This window comes from Canis lupus, chromosome 6 (genome assembly GCF_011100685.1).
Source record: "Canis lupus familiaris isolate Mischka breed German Shepherd chromosome 6, alternate assembly UU_Cfam_GSD_1.0, whole genome shotgun sequence".
NCBI lineage: Eukaryota > Metazoa > Chordata > Mammalia > Carnivora > Canidae > Canis > Canis lupus.
The window spans coordinates 75236704-75260433 of record NC_049227.1 but is presented as its reverse complement, the minus strand read 5'-3'; the positions used below and the strand labels follow the sequence as shown (position 1 = coordinate 75260433).

Genomic DNA, 23730 nt, shown 5'->3' with positions numbered 1-23730 from the left:
ACCTCCTTGGAATCCCTTTCTTTATCTTCATTTTCTTTTTCCTCTGAGAGAAAATAATTTATTCTTTAGATGAATGCAGGAAATGAGGACTTTTCTACAGGCCTCTCACTTCTTGCCCCCAAGGGGAACCTTCCAGATCCCAAATTGTCATCCTAAATCCAGGGATCTTAATTTACCTTAAAAGCATACATTCCATGTATTTAGTCATGTCAGGTGCTAGAAAAGCCTACCACAACTGCCTTTGGTAAATGCAACTCTTCGGAACAATAGCCATGCCTGATTAGAGGAAGACCAATTCTTAAATAGCACCTGGAAAATCAAGCAACTTTATCCTTGATCCCTGGCTACACTTATTAGAGAGTTCTTCACAGACGTGTGTGTCTCATCTCCCTGCCGTTGGCAGGCCATCAAAACTGCGAGCCCTTGATGAGGAGATGGATGAGGAGACTGGAAACAATACAAAAATACACATGTCCTTACAGTAAACCTGGGTTTGATGGAGGAACAGGAAGGAAGGAAGATGGAGAGCCAAAATGAGCAAGACCAGATTCCCTTCATGGTCTGGCTGCTGTCAATGATTGTCCTGAATGAAGGAATATTGAATTGTTTTCAGCATCTTCTGAATAAGGAGGCCATATACCTTCTGAAAGATTTTGAACCAAAAAAAAAAAAAAAAAAAGAAACCCAAAAAGTTTAAAGATTTGACTTATTGAGAAGTAAGCCTCAGTGATGTGAGTAATTAATCTACTGTGGGCTACTCTGGCCTTGTTTTATACCATTCGAATGAGACATTACAATATAGCAAAGCCTGCTTTTCCTTTTTCTTTTTAAAGTTCAGTTGCCCCACATAGAATCTTCAAAGGCTTATCACTTTCTAAAAGCTGAACGAAGGACCAGATAACATTGGTATTATAAAATAGATGACTTTTTCATTTTTCTGTGTTTAATATGTATGTAGAAATTAGACGTTCAAGATCAGAGTAAAGACTACAATCACCTTTTTCTTCTATTGTGAAAGTACCTAAGAAGTCCCCACACTTAGAGCTAGGCATTAGGAGAAGCATCTGTGGAGCAGGGAGTCATGGGGATGAAAGGTTATAGATAAGAGAACTCTGAGTGTGGATTTTAATCCAATTGGGAAGCTGTCAGCGGCATAATTAGAAGAATAAGCTGCGTAGGGACCATGCAGAATGCAGCCGCTAAACCACAACCTATGACAATTTAGAAAATCCATCTTTTTTAGCCTTAAAATAAAAGCTTTCCCCACTTCAAGGACTGTCTGGAGAGTATGTCTTCTGTAAACTCTGCACGAAGACCGATTTAAGATTGCCCAGAGAAGAACACAACATATTTCATTGGGGATACTTTTCCAAATTAGAATAGTGCTTCCCCAACAGTTTTTTTTTTTTTTTTTAAATCTTGTTAACTCTTCAGTAGTTTGAAGTTCTTGATTTTGTGTGGCTTATGTGTTCCTATTTTTTGAAAAGATACTTAGCCGAAGCCTAAATTCGTCAGGAAGAAAAGTCAGGAAGGTCTGACTTAGCGCCCGTAGCCACCAATTCCCAACAGAAGAGAGAGGTGACTAAATCAGCCGAGTACTGGGTGGAAGCTTCTGGACAGGCCAAAGGATCTATTACCCGGAAAACCAGCACGTGTCCGAGTAGAGAGAAGGGCGAGGAAAAGGGGATTAGAGATTCTAAGCCAAAGTAGTAAATTATATGAGCACTCTAAGCTTTCGGGGGGACGCCTGATGTTTTCATTAGTTAAATGTCGTTATTCTTGGCGAGTAGCAAAAATTCACTCAAGCTAGTGAGACAAAATAATCGAGATATTAATTTGTGATTTGCGGTTGTCCTTCAACCTCTTCTTTCCTCATTTCAAATTGATGGCCAGACATTTTTTAAAATGTAGTTATTTTCCACTCTTATTTTTTTTCCAGCTTCACCGAGATACAATTGACATACGTCGCTGCCTGAATTTCAGGCATGTTGCATGAAGATTTGACTTACGCATATTGTGACCTGATCACCACAGTTAAGTTTCACTAACATCCATCATCTCATATAGATACACTAAAAATAAATGGAGGAGGGGAGAAAAAAAAATCATTTTCTCCTTGTGATGAGAACTATTAGGATTTCCTCTCTGAACACCTCCTCTGTGTATCAGACCGCGGGGCTCACCCTAGCCATCATGCTATACATGGCATCTCTAGGATTTATTTATCTTATAACTGGAAGCTTGTATCTTTTGGCCACCTTCTTCCAATTTCCTCTCCCTTTCCCCCACCGCTGGTCACCACACATCTGATCTTTTCTATAAGTTTTATGAGTTTGCTGTTTTGTTTTAGATTCCACCTACAAGTCACGTCATAGAGTATTTGTCCTTCTCTGGCTATTTCACTTAGCATAAGGCCCTCAAGGTCCATCCATGTTTGATCACAAATGGTGCATTTTCCTCATTTTTTATGGCTGAATTATATCCCATTGTCTATTTATACCACCACTTCTTTATTCTCATTTATCGATGGACACTTGGGTGCTTCCATGGCTTGGCTACGACACATTGCTGGATCTCCAGGCTCTTTATATTTCACAGGTTCAGGGTCATTTGCAGGATGCAGACCAGTAGTTGCTTGAAGGCTTTAGCTCTTTCTGTCCTTTGTGAAAGCTTACGCTCTTTGAACAGATTATGTAAGGAAGGAGAGAAAAAGAAATGCTCTTAAGAGAGTTTAGAAGGGAGAGGATGAGTTCAAGAACGAGAGTTTTTTTCCCTCTCCTGTTATGGTGAGAGGATAGCTTTTGTGGGTCATGTTGGTAGCAGAGTCTTGCTCAGTGCTCGTGACAGTGACCTCAGAAGGGGCATAACCTCAGAGGGGATGGAACTGTGGCCACTGCTGGAGCCTAGACCGAAGGCACAAGATCCTCCAGCTTCATTAGAGTTTCACACTCGCTAAGCTGGGCAAGAAAGCAGCCGAGCCTTGAAATCCAAAGAGAACTTGAGGGCTGAGATAACATGTATTTTAGCATTAATTCCTGCTGACTAACGGCCACTCGGTGAGGGAGACTTCCTGAAGCGCTGATGTTGCCCAAATCCCTGGAATCTTTGAGTGGGCGTGAGAGTAGGAGCAAAAACAAATGAGCTGAAACTCGCCAGCATGGTAGGATGAGGACGGGAGATGAATTTAAGCAGACTTAGAAAAGTAAGTAAAATGTGATATTTTTCATAGTTTATGGACCGACATATAGACCCGCTATACTTAGGCGGAAGTGCAACATTTACCTTAAGGATAAGAGTATATTGTAATCCTTGCTTCCGTCCCCAAACCTACCTCTGCCTTGCTTACCGTACTCTAGCTGAGCTGATTAGTCCTCAAGCTGCCCTCCTCCTTTTTCCCTGAGGATCTTTGTGTTTTAACTTCCTTTTGCCTGAAAAATGCTCCTTCAAATATTTGCATGACTGGCTTCTCCTCACCTTTCAGATCTTGCTTGAAATGTCATTTCCTAGGAGAGGTTATCCCTGGTCATGCTAATGAAAAGATCCTTCTCTCACAGCCACTTCTATCACAAAGTGGTTATTCTCACTTACCCTACTTTATATTCCTTCTTCGGAATTATCATAAACCAGTTAGATAGGTAGAGTGATTGATGATAGATGATAGATAGATAGATAGATAGATGGAAAGGATATTATTTTTCTAGACCCGCCTTCCAAACACCACAGACCGAGTGCCTTAACAGCAGAAATTTATTTTCTCACAGTTCTGGAGGCCTGAAATCCAAAATCAAGGTGTTGGCAAGCTTAATTTCTTCCGAGGCTTCTCTTCTTGGCTGGCAGATGGCCTCTGTCTTGCTATATCCTCACATGGTCTTTTCTCCGTGTGTATCTGTGTCTTAATTTCCTTTTTCTTGTGGGGACACATGACATACTGGATTAGTCATTGGCCTACCCATACAATCCAATTTTCCTTAATTACCTTTTTTAAAGGCCTCCAAACGTAGTGACATTCGGAGGTAGTAAGGACTGGAACTTCAACACATGAATTTTGATGGGATGCAATTCAGCCCATGATAGATAGATAGATAGATAGATAGATGATAGAATCTCAGTAACTTCTGCTGGGAGAGACACTCATCTGGCCGTGGGCCTAAGGGAAGAGGTCTGGGATCCTTCTACTTGTGTTTCCCACATTTAGGGATACCTGGCATCTCTAATTCCTAAGCCTTGTGATGCTAATGGCATGAATCAGTCTGTGTCTTCTGAGCTCCTCTCATCCCCCCTCCTTTACTTCTTTCCTCTACTACTCACTTAAGAAAACATAAAAAACTCAAATCACATTAGGTGACTAGTCATACAGCTACTTCTTGCCGTCTGAAACATTGTTGGCATTTTTTACTGTCTGTTGTCTTTTCTCTTATTCACTTTATCATTTGATTTTTATACATTTTTTTTCTTCCTTTATAATCATTCTAGAAGGATTTCATGATGGTGTGGAGATAATCTGCGGATGCAATGCTTTGTGGTTAATTTAGTCTAGAATCTGCTATGTTATTTTTAGTTTTGTTTAATAAGACATTAAGGTCCTAATACCTCGTTCTAAATAGTAAATCCTGATGGATTCCTTATTAATTGTGCAAAAGTTCTATCACTAGTGATCAATGTGTTTATTTTTACAGGATTAATTACATAGAAGGAGTATTATCCAGGAAATTATAAACATTATATCTAACACTGGTTCTCATTTCTATGGATTTGGTGAAATTTTTATGTATAAACCTGGGTCGATACCTAACAAAATGATACCACATCACACAATAACACTTAGGTAATTAGAAAAGATAATCTGGCCCAAGGCAGCTTTTGGTTTCGGTTCTTATTACTTGCCTAGACAAACTCTGTGTAGAGTCCAACCGGATTAGCAGCTTGTTCTTCAAACATGCCTCACAGATTTCAGCCTGGGTGTATTTGTTTGGTGTATTTCTTCCTTTTTAGATGATTTTAAGTGATAATTCATCTTCATTTGTTAAAATCCTTTCCATTTTTCAAAGCCTACCTCAAAAGTCATCTTTTTTGAGGTTCCTAACTAGATGTTTTCTCTCTCTTTTGGATTTAATATTTCTATTCCTCTTCTGGCCCTTACTTGATTGTAGTCAAATTGTAAGTATATTATTCTTACTACACTAAAAGCATCTAGAACATAAAGTTTCAGTCAATTCCTCATGAGTGCCTCTGGAACTACATTTCATTTAGCAAGAGCTCAATAAAATTTGTTGATTTGACTTAAATTCCTAGGTCACAGTGACCTTAGTCGATAACTAATGGGAAATATGAATTTATTTAAATACCAATCTCTATAAAATGATTAGAAAGCTAAATCTGCTTTTAATACTGTTCTGCATCCTCCTGCCAAATTCAAACCCAACCAAAGCATTGTAAATCCAAAATCATACTTAATTTTCGTGTTACATAGGTAATGTGGGATTTGTTTTTGTTTTCTTTCTTTCTTTCTTTTTCTTTCTTTCTTTCTTTCTTTCTTTCTTTCTTTCTTTCTTTCTTTCTTTCCTTTTTTTTTGCATTTATAAAGATTAAAGGATAGTCTTGAAAACTGATTACATAGACTCATAAGAAAAGGTTTTAGGACAAATTTAATATAGTCTTAAAGACCTGTCGGTCTGTTAAGTACAAAAAGACCCCAGGAGTATCTTTGGCTATTATTAGAATAACAGAAAATGAAGAAGATATCTGTTTAGGAGATATTCCTGCTAAAGCAGAATTGAGAGCAGAGAGCAGTAGTTTAAGAAGGGAAGAGAGCAGAACTAAGCAGATGATACATCTAGTAGTTTTTCCCCAAGAGGTTTTGAGTATAAAGAAGTGGCACTACCAATGTACTAAAAGCCCTTCAGGGAATCATGAAGCTTCAGTGCATTGATCTGTGCCACGGAATAGGAAATTCAGAGGAGTGAAGGTAGGTTGGCCTCAATAATTTCAGAAGAGTTTGACTTCCTTGAAACCAACACACATTTCAATATAACAAACAGTATAATTTTTCAACGTTGTACAGCATTACTGAGTGATAACCAAGGATTTCCTCATCTTGTTTGTTCCACGGCTGGGTCATCACAGCAAAAATAGAGCAACGTTTTTTTTTTTTCCTGCATACTGTACATGCGACCAGGCAGTAGTATGGCACACACACACACACACACACACACACACACACACACAAAATGATAATACAAGAAGATAGAGGATTAGGTGTTTTTAAGAATCGAGCAAAAGGAGTAGCTGACAAGCTAGTACTTTGTCACATTATATCTACTCGGTAAGGGAGTTATAGGTTAATGCCTCAAATCTGGTCAATGGTGAGTAAGTATTAATTGACAGTTATAAGCCGATCAGAAAGAAGTAACAGAAGTAATAAAAAAAAATACCTTTTTTCTATATTGTGAAAGTTGGCAAATCATGCTGCCAAAATAAATCCACAGCATGTTAGAACAGGTTATAACATCAAAAAACCCCTCGTAGTTCCTTGTTATGCATAGGGGGGCCTAGTGCACAGATTTCTGAACTCTTTTAGTCCTGTGCCCAAAGCTAATTAGTGGAAAAGCCAGGACTAGAATTCCAGCCACCTCTTCTTTGGGTTCACTTATGCTTTTTCTACTCCTCGCAGTGCCAAAGACAAACCCCATTTATTGAACAATATATGCAACAACTATTCTGATCATTTACCATAAAGCATTTTGAAGCCTTAATTTCTTAAAAATCAGGACAATTTATAACATTCTTTAATTATCTTTGTGTGTGGTGATGCATATTCATCTCGCTAAAAGGAGTAGATGATAACCAAATGCCTTCATTCATTCATTCATTCATTCGACCAACATTTACTGTGGTCCTCCTATGGATTAGTCTCACCCAAATCTATTGTTTCAGTTCATTGATAATATCCTTACCAATGGTGAGTTTTTGATACAAACAAGCACATTCAGAGAGTTTAAGGGGAAATAAATAGGGTTTATAAGGCACATTATTTAAGACCTTTTCATTGGGTGCTCAACCTATTTTCTTCCCTGGCTATAAACAATGCCTTTAACCTCAGTCAGTCATTTGTAAACCAATGCCCTTAATTCCAGAACTGTTGAGAATATAGATGCGTCATTGCACTTTCAGTCTTTTATGTGGTAAGTGTGGAGCACAGTCATTTTGTTATGAATAAGGATACAGGGAAACGAGATCGGTCTATTATAATAGATGGGATCTACTGGTTTTTAGGAAATAATGTCCTAAATATAATGTTATATAAAAATGAAATAATCTTAATGGCTATTTAACTCTCTCGCTGGAACTTGGTTATTGGGCAGCAGTCAGGAGCTTTTGGGGGGCATTCGCAGTGGATTTCTTTTTATAGCTTTCATGATTATTAGGCAAAAGCATGTCATGAGAATAGTAAAGCCATGCCTTTTGCTTTCTGAGCAGGTCTCTGTAAGCAATTTAATATGGTTCACCGAGAGAGGGTATGGTAGCTAGTCCATGTTAAGCCTAAACAAACTGCAGTAGAAATTGAAATGGTTGTTCCTGGCTCAATTCATGCCCCTGGATTAAACTGAAATATTACCCATGTCATGTAGGGATATTGAAGAGAGTTGTAATTCTGTTGGTTTCAACTAGGTACTGCCAGCAGTAACTGCCTTATGAAAAACAGTGGAAATACATTTCCCGAAGAATTATTAGTAAAAGGTGAAACTCCAACAAGAAGTGCAATTCAAAATAGTAATAAAATAAAGAATAAGGAAAATTATTTGCTATCTACAAGAATAAAATTATGGAAAGCTGTCATCAGTGAAATTACCCTCCTCATAGAATTACAGAATTGTTTAGAGTTCTTTTACTGCTGCTGTTGAGTAAGCCGAGTTTACATTGTTTCCAGAGATACACACATTATATTATTTATTTCCATAACTGGTAAAATTCCAGCATCATAAATAACTTTCCCACGGCCTGTGTGGTTTTATTTAGTGTGTACATATTAATGCCTTAAATTACATTTCTATAGCACACTCAATGAGCATACTAATAAAATCACAGCCGCTTCAATGACCTTGAGACTGAACCTCAGTCCTTCACCTACAGAATTTTAAAAACACAGACATGGAGGAGGCAGCGGGAAGATGCATAAGTAATTGCGGATTCAAAGCATATGTTTATCTCTGGGAGTATTTGCTCCTCAAATGTTGTTAATATTTAAATATACATTTTCGGGAAGCAGCCATTCTCTAATAATAACTCTTTCGACCAACCTAAAATTTTGCAGGCTGCCAATCTTCCAGTTAGACCCATTCACTGTGCTGCTCCGTCTAATAGTAATTGTCAATTGGACAATCCCTCTAATCACCAACGCACTTTGCAGATATTCACCCCGAAAACTCATGGAACTCCCCTGCGATGTAGTTCTCTCCCTTCCTAAAGGAGGGACAACTGAGGGTGAGTGACTTGTCCTATAACTGCGAAGGAGAGCGAAGGACAGGACCGGGGTTAAGATTCTGGGACCAAAAAAAAAAAAAAAAAAAAAAAAAAAAAAAATTCTGGGACCAGCAACAGCTAAGATCAACAATCTGGTCTCGGCAAAGCCATTTTTGGATGTGGGCTCCCTAATGGAAAGTGAAATCTAGAGACACGAAGATATTAAAGACTATTTAGTTACGTGGATTTGTGCTTTGCCGGGTAGATTTCTGTTTCCCTAATTCATAAGGTTGGGATTACAATAAAAAGTAAAATGGGACCAACAAAAACTCTAATGTAATGAATGATAAGCTTTAGAAATACTGTTACAACCTGGGGTACTCCCAAAGCTCACTCCCATTCAACCCTCAGAAAATTCTTGAAAAGAACGTCTTCTCTGAGAATATTCCTATCGAGGACATTTAGGGAAGGGCAATATAGATTTTGTGGTTATCTGGTAAACTAAGCATTATCCCCAGTATCCCGTCCCCTTCTTTTAGCGCTAATGTTACCATCACAGTTAAAAAAAGTAAGCAGACGAAAAGGTATTTTTTGGATGGTTGGTTTTATACCATCTGCTGTTCTGAGGAAAAATCAAACTGAGAAAAGTATATTTTTATTTTTTACTTTTTTTTATTTTTTTGAGAAAAGTATATTTTTAGAAATTATTTACGTTCTACATGATATCTCTACCTTCTACAATAAAATATTTTTATTAAAAATTAGATCAATTTGTTTTTCTGATGAAGGTAGTGTCTACACTTATAAAACTGTTCACACCAATGTCATTGAACACTATGAAAACCAGAAAATTAAGGTTTGGTTACAATTTTCATAAAGCAGAGGATATGATAGAAATCTAAAAACAAAAACAAACAGAGAAATCTGTCCATTAGGATAAGACTAGAGGAAGTAGAAAAAAAAAAGAGAGACATGGCTAATTACTATTCTGGGCAATTATTAGTGTACTCTACTTCCTAGAAAATTCTAAACCACAAGCTCACTGAATATTTTAGACCTAGAAGGATAGCAAGAGAGATTATCCTTTAATATGATGTTTTCATTTAATACTGCATTTCCTTGATTCTAAGACCCACATTTTTTTTTCTTATTTTAACATCGGTGAAATTGAAATGCATCCTAAAATCAAAAGTATCTTATTATTGCTGTTGACTAATGTTTCCAAATTTCTCATAAGTATTCATCCTTGGAATTCATTAACGAAAAACCAGAATTTAGGGGACTTATCAGGACTTCCTTGAACTGTATATTCTGCATTTTTCGTAACACACTGTTTATGTGTTTTACATAATAATGAGTGACCACAGTAATAAAAAATGAATCATTTTTCCATGATAGGGTTATAGTGAGAATTTCAGAGGTTTCCTATTAAAAAGCAACAAATGAGTGAATGTGTGGTTTGTCAATATCATGAATCAATATGTTGTAATAACCCATAAATCTCTACCTGATATAGACATTATAATAGGACACATTTATGAAGTTGAATAAAAGTCATTTAATGAAAGATTGTGCCAAGTATTTAATATTACAAGTTATTACTCTTAAAAGGAAAATGTAAAGTACAAAACATTAATTGACTCATCTGAAAATCTTGATCTTTGTTTCACAACAAATATTCCAGGTGTTCAAAATATTTCTTCCTTTTTGCACTGATGTTGATTTGATTGAATTAAGAGTTTATCCAAAGCAGACTCAACTTCTGCAAGTTTGTTAAGGTATGTGCTGCTTCATAGAAACTCTTTAGCAACAACAGCCACAACAGTATAAAACTATTTTTTCAGCTTGCCTTGATTGCGATGTTGAAGTCAATGTTGCTTTTGCTATTTCTTTTTTATTTTTTTATTATTTTTTTTGCTTTTGCTATTACATATTTTAGATCAATTTCCAGTGTCGTTTCAGTGTTCCACAACAACATTCTCATCTTCCTTCTTTTTTTTTTTTTTTAAAGATTTTTTTTTTTAATTTTTTTATTTATGATAGTCACACAGAGAGAGAGAGAGAGAGGCAGAGACACAGGCAGAGGGAGAAGCAGGCTCCATGCACCGGGAGCCCGACGTGGGATTCGATCCCGGGTCTCCAGGATCGCGCCCTGGGCCAAAGGCAGGCGCCAAACCACCGCGCCACCCAGGGATCCCTCTCATCTTCCTTCTGTTACATTTCTTTTGTTAAAATATTTGCAAAGAAGCGTACTGATTGCAAATATCCAAACACTACAAGATGCCAGTGGATACTGCGGGGAAGTATTAGAATAGCATAACATTTGGATTTCCCAGCAAAATGAACAGTACTACAGATGTTCATAGGTCGATCTTGCTGATTCAAGGACTCAAATTTGTTAATTCATGGAACACCCACTCATGAAATTCATGTGAATATGCAGTACTAACACTTCTTAATAATTATTTCATTGGCGAGAATGGCTTACTATGAGCTGCATAAAGGACTACGAACTCACAACTGCAAGCAGGAATGATTGATTAGTATAATTATTAAGCTTTAATTTTCACAGGAAAATTATAACATTTTTTCCTGTTTTCTCTTTTGATTTTTTTTTCACAAGATTTTGGATTCAGAAACACATATAAATTTCCTAAGGAATTTCTACATGCAAATACAGCTGTCAACGAGACAGCACGTAGGACATAGAGTTGTTTACGGTGTCCTGTGCTTTTGTAAAGAGCAGGATAATCGGAATCAGAATTTACAGAACGAGTGCCAGCAGTCTAGAGGAAAATTCCAGAGGTAATAGTACAACACTTTGGGAACTCTTCCTCTAAACTAACTGGTTTTAAGGGTAGTGTAGAGAAGGGGAGTTCCTAAAGGAAACTAGTTCTACATAATTGCAAAGCCTTCTTAAAAGTCCAGCACTGAAGGCTTTAGTTCTCTCAGGATTCTTTTTCTTTGAACTGCTGCATCAACCATAATTTTGATGGCACACAAGATGTGATAGTGTAGGGAAGAAAGCCCATCCAATGACTCAGAGTCAAGAACTGATTCCAAAGAATTGGAATATGAAAGTGAATATATTTCAGAAGAACTTCAACCAATTTAGTTTGCTTTTTTTATATATAGGCATATAATAAATGATTGTAAGCTATGTGTAATTAAGCCTGAGAACTCTTTCCATGAATATTAAATAGAGTTTCCAAGTGATAAGAAATTATTTTCCAGAAGTGTAATTGGTAGTCTTTTTTTCTCTTTATTGGTACATAAAATAATAATACATGTTATAATCAATGATATCTCAGATTTAATGAAAACAACATAGATGTGGGAACTGAGACTGAGAGATTACATGACTCCCCAAACATACTTGATGTTTTGATAAATGTATATACATATATAAATATATGTACATACTTTATACACATGAATATATGTACATATATACATATATATGTGTATATATAAGTATATGTACATACTTACATATGTAAGTCTAACATTTTAAGGCCTAACTATATTGATACACATAGATCAAGTACGTTAATTTTAACTCTTTTTTTTTTTTAAATTTATTTATGATAGTCACAGAGAGAGAGAGAGAGAGAGAGGCAGAGACACAGGCAGAGGGAGAAGCAGGCTCCATGCACCGGGAGCCCGACGTGGGATTCGATCCCGGGTCTCCAGGATCGCGCCCTGGGCCAAAGGCAGGCGCCAAACCGCTGCGCCACCCAGGGATCCCAATTTTAACTCTTAAATACTACTTTATCCCACGAATATCTCACAGTTTACCAAATCTCCTACTGATGAGCTTTTCCAATGTTTATTATTAACAATGCTGCAATAAGCATTTATATTAATTAACAGGACATTAGGAGCTCTGGTGACAAATCCGCCAGTGATGGCTCAGACATGATAGGACTTCATTCCTAGCTCACATACAGACCAAAATGCACATTCTAGATTGGTGATGGCTTTCCTCCAGGTAGGAGGGCCTCGGTCCTTCCATCTTAAGACTCCACTCTTTCATCATATGGCTTCCAAAGTCTCTGCTTGTTTGCTTCAAGCCAGTGGAAGAAGAAGGAGCATGGGGATTATGTGTGGCAGTTTTTCATGAGGCAGGTCTGGATGTGTTGTGCATTAATTCTGCTCACCTATTGCTAGATCTCAGCTGCAGGGCCACAACTAATGATAAGGAGGTTAGAAAATGTAGTCTAACTGTATGCCTAGGAAAAGGAGGAAATAGATTTGGTCAAGCGCTGTCACTTTCTGCCACAGAATCCTTATGTATGTCTCCTCGTGCCCACTTATGAGGGTCTGTCTAGGACATGCACTTATATGTGCAACCGCTGAGTCTTAGTGAATAAATCTGCAACTTGTTTTAAACATCAAATCACTATATGAGTGCTTTGCTATTCTCACATCTTAGTCAACTCTTGAAATGATCAACTCTTAAATTTTTGCAGTTTGATAGCTGCCGAGGAGTATCCAACCAACTGCTTTAATTTGCATTCTCTTAATTAATAGTAATATTGAGGATCTTTTCATGACTGTTGGTTACTCGGATGGCTTTCTTCTATAAACTCCCTGTTTCTATCTTTTGCTCACCTTTATAATTTACTTTTGTGTAGTATTTGTTTTTTATATATTCTTTTTTTTTTTTTAAGATTTATCTATTTATTTTAGGGGCGGGAAGGACATAGAGAGAGAATCTTCAAGCAACTCTCCGTTGAGTGTGGAGGCCAATGCAGCACTGATCCCATGACCCATGAGATTATGACCTGAGAAGAACCAAGAGCCAGACACTTAACTGACTGAGCCACCCAGGTCCCCCTGTTCTTGACATAGTCCAGATAACAATCCTTTGATGAGAATTTGCAAGGCAAACATATTCTCCCAATGGTGGCTTGTATTATCATTTTGTTTGCCTCTTGACATACAGAAGTTGGTCTTAATGTACTTAAATTTATTCTTTCCTTTATGCCTTTCTGTGTCTTGTTTAAAAAATTAACAAACATGGGATGCCTGGGTGGCTGAATGGTTGAGTGTTTGCCTTGGGCTCAGGGCGTGATCCTAGGGTCCTGGGATCGAGTCCTGCTTCTGACTCCCTACAGGGAGCCTGCTTCTCTCTCTGCCTATATGTCTGCCACTCTTTCTGTGTCTTTTCTAAATAAAAAAATAAAAAAATAAAAAAATAAAATATTTTTTAAAAATTAACAAATATGTCTACATCTTTTTCTATATGTTTTAAAGCTTTGCTTTTTATATTTAGCTTTAAACTCAATATAAAATTTATTTTTAGTTAAGTACGAGATAATGTTCTAACTTTCTTCCATCTGGATGGCCAATTGTATCAGCATCACTATTGAGTTTTTCTTTCTCAACTCTTCTGTGATTATATTTGTATGATATATATTTCCCATATATACACCAGAATCTATTTGTAAGTTCTATCCCATTGCAACCAAACCTTAACTCTCTGGGTTTTATAGTGTTCAATATTAGTTTAAACTATGTTACAAGTATATACTACATTTATAATAAAAACATATGGATCTAAATTTTTTTTAAAAAATTAGTGCAGCATGTAAGTTTATTCTATTATTTGGAAAATAAACTGTTTTCTTATCTCCAATTTCTAGAGTCAGTAGAAGATCCTCAAATTAAGATTGAGTTTCAAGGCAAAGATTATATCAAATGCATGGACATTATGAATCAACTGGTGAAACAGGCCAAACTGAGGAAGCAGAGTCAAACCTTTGTGAAGACCTTTCTAGAAAGCATAAACTCGAGTCCCATGGAGGCTTGATGGGCCCAGAGAAACTGATTAAATAGAGAGGCAGGTCTAAAAAGGAATTGTAAGTGTGGCCTTGACAAATGGAGTTAACTTGCATCAAATATGTAGATAATGCATAAAGTTCTGAAGACAGAACCAGTCTGAGCCAAAAGAAACAGACTTTTAGAGACTTGTAAAGGACTTTAGGCCTTCAAATTTCTACAAGCAAGAAGTAGGCTGAGAAGACTGCTGAGCAATCAAAAAAGAGCATGTTTTCCAAAGCCTTCATCAGAAGTGGGCAACAAAGATGATGGATGGTGATGTAGCTCACAGAAGGCACAACCAAAGTCTGTGGATAATAACCAACTGGAGATGCTCTCTGAAACATAAGTGGAGCAGAATCAGAACCTGGTCAACAAATATTTCCTATGCCAAAGGAGGGTGAGTTGGCGGCATTTGATCAGTTGGATTTCTAGAACTGCTATTGGAGCAATAGCTGCCTTGTGATTAGCCTGTCCCTGGTCCACGGATATTGGGTACCTTGCATGGGGAGGAGGGGAAAGATAGAGGGGTAACTTGTTTTTTTTAAGTTCCTAGGTCTCTGGATTAAGAGAAATTGCACTTAGACCTGATGTAGATCATAAGAACCTCAACTTTGAGCCTGATGCCATGATTGGATTAGACTTTTTAAGAGTGCTTGAGGTAGTCTGAATTATCGGCCTCTGCTCTTTATTTCTTGCAGCATGCCTCATCATGGGCAGAGTATATATCCTTACTCTGACTTTGCGCTTGGCCATATGACATCTACATTTGACCTCTTGCATATCTATTTGCATCATGAGAAGAACTTGTTCTAGTGGCTTCTTCCCCTCCCACCTGGGCCCTAGAATGAACATATGTGCAGCCAAGGCCACACGAAGGAAGCAGGACTGCCCAGCTGAGCCCATCCTAGACCAGCAGAGCTGATTCACTTTGTCTGTAGATCCTTAAAAATAAACAATTTTTTTTTAAGGCAGCAGTTGGCAAACTTTTCTTTAAAGGAGAAGATGATAAATATTTTGGGTGTTGTGGGCCATGTGATCTGGTTGTCTGTAGTACAAAAGCAACCATAGACAATCCATAAATGCCATGGCTGTGTTCTAAGAAGACTATGGACATAAAAATTTTAAATCCATAAAATTTTCACACATATAAGATATTATTCTTATTTTTATTTTTTTCTCAACTATTTAAATACATAAAAACCATTCTTAACTCACTGGCTATAAAAAAAAAAAAAAGTGGCAGGTTGGATTTGGCTCCTTGGACAAAAATGGTTTGTTGACCCCCACTTTAAGGTACTGAGTTTTATAGTCTGGCCTGAAATACTCTTTACCACCCCAAGGTGGATCATCTATAGCCCATCACAGCAAATATTCTGAAAAATCCTTTATAGACACCACCCTCTTATCAAAGATTCACTTCTGATAGTAGCTGTTCAAACTTCATCTGCCCTCTTGTACTCTTTTTCTCTCCCTGCCAGCTCCTAGGCCCTTTAATTCCCACCCTTGTACCCCAAGTTATTTGTTATGTAAAACTATTTATTCCCTTATCATTTTTTATTCCATTTTCATTTTATCTTTCATCTCTGATAAGCAAAACCCAAATGCTCTCTGTGGGACCTGCCCTCTTAGAAGGTCAGGTACTTCGGAAAATGTACATATTTAATCATCTACCGAGGCACACACAGTTTTTTATGCCAAAAATATTACTGCTCAATGCTGTAAGGGTATTCTTAAAGGCAATATTGTGTTTCAAACACTTTCAAAATGTAGTATTTCATACAGACAAGAATAAACAAGAGGCTGGACTGTGTCTCCCCCTGCCCCCCCATTATGGAACAAGAAGAAATGGCCCAGTAATGGATGAATCATAGTTAAATGAAAGCACAAACCCAGAAATTGTTAAAGTGTGATTCAGCACTACAAGTATTTTCAACTCCATTTCGGTAGATACTGACATTTAAACTGGGAATTCACTGTGACAACTACAGCAAAGCACTATTAGGTTACACACATCTGCACTTGCTCAGATAAACGCACTGACCAAACTCCCTAACTCCCTTTAGAGGGATAAGGAAGCCCATTAATGGAAACTCATCACTGACCAGGATGGAACTGGTTATCGTTTGTCAAGGACAGGTTATAACATATCCCTTGGTACCTACAGCTATTTGACGTGCTTGTGGTATTTCAGACTGTGGAATATATTTTCTGGTCTAAAATCCAAATAAAATATAGGACAAAATCAGGCTTTCGCTATTTTCTTTTCTCCAAACTTCCCTTGTAAAAATTTAATCTGAGACTTATTTTGCAGAATATTTTCTAGGACAAAGATATGGATCAGGACATCAACCCCATGGTGGTCAAGTTTGATTAATTCTGACCAAAACTTTAGAGGGAGAGGGAAAAAAAAAAAGAGGAGAAATCAGAGGGAGCAGGAGAGAGGCCATAAGGCCTGAGGGAGGGCGAGACAGGGAGGGGTGAGGGGAACCAGCAAGGAGGGAGAGGCAGGGAGCCAGCAAAGGCAGGGGTGGGACTTACATTAGAAAATGAGGGTTAATTTCTCCCGAAATCGCCTGGATAGAGAGGAAAGAAGGAGCTGTCTCAGTTCCTGCCTGATGGAAAAGACTTAATTAAAAATTTTAAAACTGCTGAAAGTGCTGTTTTATTGGCATAGTAGCTGTTTCCATGTTAACGGCACTTCTGAATTTTAAATAACAGCCGTTTTGCCTCTAGTTTGGAGGCTCTGGAACAGGGATACATTTATTAAAGTTCAAACAGGAAGATGGCCCAGAGATTGGAGGCCGTGACAGTTCCATGTTACCCGCCAGCTCTCACCAGGTGGTCTATCAGAGGGGTGCAGGGTGGCTGCTGGGCGGGGTAGACGGGACACACGCCACTCACACCAGTCTTCACGGAGCCACTTTGGCCCCAGCTGCTGGGAGAGCCTCCAGCGGCCAGCTGCCTCAGGCTCATGCCCTGCCAAGGCAGCCCACCTGCCCTGGGTGGCCGTGGGGAGGGGCCCAGGGTCCCCGCACTTCAGCCTCGGGCAGAGCAGCTGCGAAGGGCAGGAGCTCCCCAGCTCGCTGGAACGTGGAGGCCTTCTCGCCCAGATCGCCTTCCACTTTTTCCCCCTGCCTCTCGTGTTTCCTCCCCCTACTTTCCAGAGGGCGGATCCCTGATCCATATCCTGTACCCTGCTCCCTGCATCTCGGTGTCTGACTCCAGAGAAGCCAGCCTGCAGCCCTCGGTTCAGGAAAACCAGTGTTCTGGTTGGCTTGTGACGTCTGCTGCGGGCACGGATGAGCACGCTTTGGCAGGGCTGTTCGTCTAGACTCGAACCATCAGCGTGGACTGATCGGCAACTTTCTGAGCCTGACAGTCAACATCAAAGGGAACATGGGAATCCTGGGGGAGCAAAGCCCAGAAAGATCCAATTCTTTATTCATGAAGCCTTTACTGATACTCGCTCCATGCCAGGGAACATCTAGTAGTGGTACCAAAAAAATGAGAATATCCTTTAGTAGAGACGCCTTGAGACTTCTTCGAGAGGGGTGAAAGCCTGAAAACAAAGCAAAAAGTGCCAAGAAGGGGACGCCTGGGGGGCTCAGCGGTTAGGTGCCTGCCTTTGGCCCAGGGCGTGACCCTGGGGTCCTGGGATCGAGTCCCCCCATCGGGCTCCCTGCATGGAGCCTTCTTCTCTCTTTGTCTCTGTCTCTGTATCTCTCATGAATAAATAAAATCTTTTTTTTAAAAAAAGTGCCAAGAGAAGCTGGGAAGAGGAAATGAGGCAGATTTGTGCACCTGGGAGCCCGGGCAGGCCTGGGTTGGGCGGTGTGGCAGGTGCAGGGGTGAGGTGAGCGGCGGGGGCCTGGCGGGGGCCTGGCGGGGGTCAGCAGGGGTCAGCTTGGAACGGGCCAAGCCGGTGGGCGCCCTCGGAAAGGGGAGCAGCTCTGCACCCAGGCCCACCATCTGGGATGTGCGGGGGGGCTTGGGCCGCTGTGGACTCCAGCCCTGCCCTAGGTGCTCGAGGCCTCGTCCCTGTGGCCCTTTGTCCCCTCCAGGGGGCCAGTGTCTCAGGGGCTCCTTGGCCGGGAGCGGTGTTCCTCCACCTGCAGAAGGGATTCCTGCTCCCTGGGGTGGGGGTGGGGCGTATCTCAGTCCTGGGCCTGGAGTCTCAGGAAAGGGCTGAGGATCCCATCAGGAGGGGAGGGGGCTTCAGGTGGACAGAGGCTGGGGGCGGGGGGTCCCAAATAGATGAGTAACATACCCCCTGCGAAGTCCGATTTCCCCGGTAGCCCCCCTCTGTTGCCCCAGAACTTCAGGGAAACTGCACAGCAGGGTGTCTGGGCTGCACCACAGGTGACCCCCAGGGTGCCAGCCAGCGGAGTTGGGAAGGGCCCTTGGCCTGGCAGCTGCCAAGGGACACAAGCAGGGGCCTGGCCACGCTCCCTGATCTGTCCGGGTCTCGGGAGCCCTAGGAAATCCCATGAATGCCTTGCAGTTGGAGCCCAGTGCAGATAGAGCGGCCAGCCCCAGTGAGGGGTGGGAGGGGAGGGGATGGCCCATAAGCCAGGGCCGGGGTGGGAGGGCCAGGTGGGAATGCACGACAGTCCCAGGATCCCCAGCAGGAAGGAGGCCACATGAGGCCCACCGTGGCAAAGGGGCCGTCCCCGACTTCCACAGAGCACTGACTTCTGCCTCGAGACCCTTCTCCCAACACTGTCCCCAAGAGGAGCATAGCTCCCTGGGCTGGAGACGACTGGGTGCTGGGAGGGCACCTGAGACCAGATAGACCTGGGCTGCAGGAGGCACAAATGCCCTCAGGGAGTGCCGGGCTATCCCCCAGACACGGGAGGCAGAGGGTGGCAGAGCCCAATGGTGTGGTCAGGGAAAGAGTGTGACCCATGCGGGAGACCCAGTGGTGCAGGGCGAGGCAAGGGTGCAGGCAGGTGCCGACATGAGCGAGGAGTGGGACGGGGTCCGGGCCCTCACCTGCTTCTGTGACTGTTTGGGGAGACAGTGGTGTGAGACGTCAGTGAGGGACGCTGGTAAAAGGACCAGAAGGAAGAAAAAGAAGACAAAGAATGAGCTAGATATGGGGAGAGGGTTCCTATGTGGGGGTTCGTTGTCCGGTGGTCTGGTAAAGTGTTTGGGTGGAGAAGACACCAGCGGCTGAGCGCCGTGCACCAGGCACACTTGGGACAGGTGGCCGATGGAGAGTTAGCATTCAGGCTGAGAAAGAATAGGAGCCTGGAAAATACTGTATTTAAGGAAAAATTGGAGGCAGTGGGATGAAGAGGATGCAGAGAATGTGGGGCAAAAAACCATGGGGGGGAAGGGGGAGATGTAGAGATGGGCATCTTGTAGAGTTGGGGGGATCGTGACCATCCTGGGAGGGGAAATAGTAAGGGTGAGGTCACCCCTGTGCCATGAGGCGAAGGACCAACGAAGTGGCCTCTGACCCCAGAGCCTGCGCCCATAGGCCGGGAGCCACCCAGAGCGCCAAGAGTACTACAGGCGACGACCCAAGTCCTTGCCGTTGCCTCACACGTCGCAACCCAGAGGAAAGATGTGAGGAGTCCACTCCGGGGGGCACGACAAAGGGAAAGTCGGAGCCTCAGAAGCGACTGTAGTTAAGGGCAGAGGGAGTGAGGGCCGTGCCCTTGGGGTGCCTACTCCGTGGTCCCCCGTCCAGTGTCCGTATTAGGCTCACGACCGCGCTCGAGGCAGAGGACAGGTGGAGTTTGGAGAAACCCTTCCCATGGGGCTTCGTCAGGATCCTCGTGCCTGAGACCCTCCTGCCTGAGATCTGCAACTCAACCTCCTCAAGGCACCAGGCCTGAGAAGTCTCCTTCCAGTTGGGGAACCCGAGGGGCCGCCCAGCAGAGGCCGTCGTGTCCAGGCGGGGAGTCCCCGGACAGGGCCACCCGTGCTCCAACTACCCAGCACTGCTGAGGGCGGCTGCGCAGCTGTTGGGCCCCCCGAGCTCTCTAAGACTGTTCTTTGACTCGAGTGTCTTTCTAGGTGAAGAGAAGGACCAGCCACCTCTCTCCTTTGTCCCTCTCCAAACCCAGCCTCAGCTAGCCACGCCTCAGGGGGCTGCTTGGAAGTCTAGCTTCAGGGTCCTGCGAGCTCCACCCCCCTACCCCACCCTTAGCCCACCCCCCTACCCCCCACCCCATAGCTTCTTTCCCGGGTGGGATCCAGGAACTGTAGCTACTCCACCAACACGCCACAACTGGGCATGGCACTCAAGAGTCAATCCCATTCTGCCTCCCTCCAAAGGGTAGATCTTTCATTTTTCCTCAGAATTAAGAAAATAAATCAATGTCATATTTTTCTTGTTTTATCATGCATATGATAAGGAGGAAAACAGGATCTACTGAAGAAGAACATGCAAATATGTGTGGTTTATAACGTGGAAAACGGAGTTAAACGAACTCGGCTCTAGTGGCCCCTGAATAATATTCACTTTTCTTGCAAATGGTGTTTAACTGATCTGGTTTTCGAACTACACAAAAGCAGAATTAATTAATATTTTCTCCTCTTTTTTAAAAAAATTGGCTTTGTTTTCCAACACGAATGAGACATTTGAATCTATTAATAAGTGGAAAATGTAAATGTTATTATTAGCATAAACTAAGCAAAACTGAAACTCTTATAAAAGATGCTACTTAAAGATGCAAGAGAGCTGCCTGATAAAAATCAATCAAAATAAGTCCAGAAGTGTTTCTTCTTGAGAAAAAAAAATAATGTAATTGGTAATTATAGAGCCAGAATAAAAGAGAATAGCTACTCTTTAAATAGTTGATTAAGGTTCAATGACTTTCTCTATGATGCTTTGAAAAAAAGTACTTAGTAGGTAAAGGAGGAGACCTTCTAGGATAAACAAATGGAATTAGGTAAAGATGTTTTCTCGTTTATAACCAGGGAGGGGAAATCTCATCCTCTCAACCACGCACGTTACGAATAGTTTCACTAGAAAACTGAATTAAATATACTATTTGCAAAGATTTCGTGTTTCAGATAGATGTTTCCTTTTCCAAAGATCACATTTTTGTTTGTTTGTTTATTTGAAGGCACCATCAATGAATTCTTAGGAATTCTGTCCTGGAATTTCTTATGATGTCTTAAGAGACAACATTCAACTTGTTTTCCAGATCTTTCCTTTAATTCATTCATTTACTCTACCAGTATTTACTGAGCACCCACAATGTTCTAGGCACCGTGTTCAAAACTCTAAGCGAGCAACCCCCCATCTTAATTTTGTGTTATGTGAAGAGTTGAGTGAAAACATGTTTTCTCTCATAATCATGCAAGGATACAACTTCCTTTTATCTCTTTTCATGCTGAAATTTTTTTGGCATAAACATATTTTCACTTTTGACAAAAGAAAATTAGTTTAATTCTCACCACTGACAACAAATCTAAAGGCAGCTTTTTAAGTTCTTAAGTTTGATTATCATTTGCTTTGCTTTGCAGGGTGCGCAGCACTAAACGGGAATCTACTTCTCTTCCTCTCTTCTTGCCACCCTGTACACTATTCCCGCTGCTCTCCTTCCTAGAACCCTTGACAAGAACTCTTACCTGACTAAATCCAAGCAAACAACCTTACCGACGAACAGAGACGGGGTCTGGTTAAATACGTTAATGTCTGTAGTGTATCGTAGAGAACTTGACAGGCGCTATTGCTGAGTTCACCTTAACCGTGGCCCCCTTGGACCACTGGAGACCAAGTCAGTCTTACTCAACTGAGAGAAAAACTAAATTTAACTGATCACATTTATAAGGCAAATCAACCAACCAAACCAACTACCAATCAAGCAACCTTAAGGGGCCCTGAGACCCGACTGGAGATGGCACAGCTGATAGGAGTGGGCTGGAGAAGATAACAAATCCCTTCTTCGCATAGGATTTTGCAGATCCGTAGTGGGAACGTGTTGATCATTTCTTAATATATTTGCAAATGAGTAAGGCTGAAATTTCCCATGAATGGAGAGGCGTGCGGAAGCGTACCCCGCCAGTGGTCTTCGTAATGAACTCCGGACATCAGCTTCCGTACATTCATTTTCTTCCCTCCCTCCCTCCTTCCCTTTTTTCCTTATTCTCATTTATGGACAAAACAATATTATTCCCACTTCACGAAGATGGAAAGCTTCTCTGTGGGGCTCCCTTCAAGCCTTAGACAGACGTTAATGAACTTGTCCTCAAAGGAGTCAGAGTGAGCTTAGTGGTTAAAAACATGAGATTTGAAGCCATATGGACCCAGGCTCAAGTCTCTATCCTATCGCTGGCTGTCTGTGTGACCTTCGGCAGTGTGCTTATCCTCTCTAAATCTCATTTCCCTCCTCTGGAACATACAGAATATTATTTACCTTATAGGTTTGTTCAAGAATTAAATGATAGCAAGCACTCAACGTGTTATAAGACTTAGATAAATATGTTTTAAACACCTTTGAATGAAGAGCTATGGTACAAGAGGGCTTTAAAAAGTGCCTGGGGGCTCCTGGATGGCTCAGTTGGTTGAGCATCTGCCTTCGGCTCTGGTCATGATCCCAGGGTCCTGGGATTAAGCCCTATGGCGAGGCTCCCTGCCTCTCCCTCTCCCTGCCTCTCCCTCTCCCTTTGCCCCCCACACCTGCTCATGGGCACATGTGCTCTCTCTCTATCTATCAAATAAATAAATAAAATCTTAAAAAATAATAATAAAATGCCCTGAAAATAGAGGCCAGGCCTTTTCGTAGGAGGGATTCTTCTGCCGTTTGTTGTTTGCTGGGTGCAAGACTTATTCATCCTTGTATTTCCAGTATTAAACACTATTTTTAAAATAATGAGAGGCATTCAGAGTTTGCTCAATAAATGAGTAAATGAAAGAATGAATAATCTAGAAGAAGCCCAAGTAAATTTCTTCTTCTGTGCCAAGTCTACATGGTAGGATTCAGGAAGAATTATTGGGGTACCTATGTGCTTGGCTGCAACACGCAATCTGCTGTCTGTGTAACCAGGGTATGAGCACAGTGAGTGGCACCAGGAGCACCAAGGATTGACCCAGGCCTTGGTCCTTAGTCTGTCAAGGATGGAAATCAGAGGTTGGAATTATGGTGATGGTGTTTCCTTCCAGTCCACTTGCTCTTTGTTAGAAGAGACAAACAAGGTCACCACATTCACCTTGGAAGGACCGGCTTCAGAGGAGGTTGTGGTTGGTGGTCGAAAGCCCAATTACGCAGCTCATGAGCACAACTTCTCTCTTGGCATCATTTCTTTTAGACTCGGTAAAACAAATGTACCTTCCACTTTAGTTCTTCCCATTATTTTTTTAGCTCCCATTTTATTCAGATGCTGGAACATCTTACTTTCAGTTTGCTATCTGATGGGTTTGACTCTATTAAGCTGGGTCAGATTTACCAGTAGAAATTAAAAAAAAAAAATAGAGACTCCATTACA

The 23730-nt window shown here is 41.2% G+C and overlaps 1 long non-coding RNA gene across 14 annotated transcripts in view; it reads left to right on the top strand.

The window, feature by feature from the left end:
* Positions 1 to 15257, top strand: part of LOC102155681 — a 158849-nt gene extending 143592 nt beyond the window's left edge. For 10 of the 14 annotated variants that reach the window (XR_005361423.1, XR_005361430.1, XR_005361428.1 and 7 more), the window contains 3 exons: positions 1940 to 8481; positions 10145 to 10238; positions 14109 to 15257. This is a non-coding gene — a long non-coding RNA (uncharacterized LOC102155681). The remainder of the gene's footprint in view (positions 1 to 1939; positions 8482 to 10144; positions 10239 to 14108) is intronic. The other 4 variants (XR_005361422.1, XR_005361420.1, XR_005361425.1 and 1 more) reach the window with 4 other exon arrangements.
* Positions 15258 to 23730: the final 8473 nt, after the last annotated feature.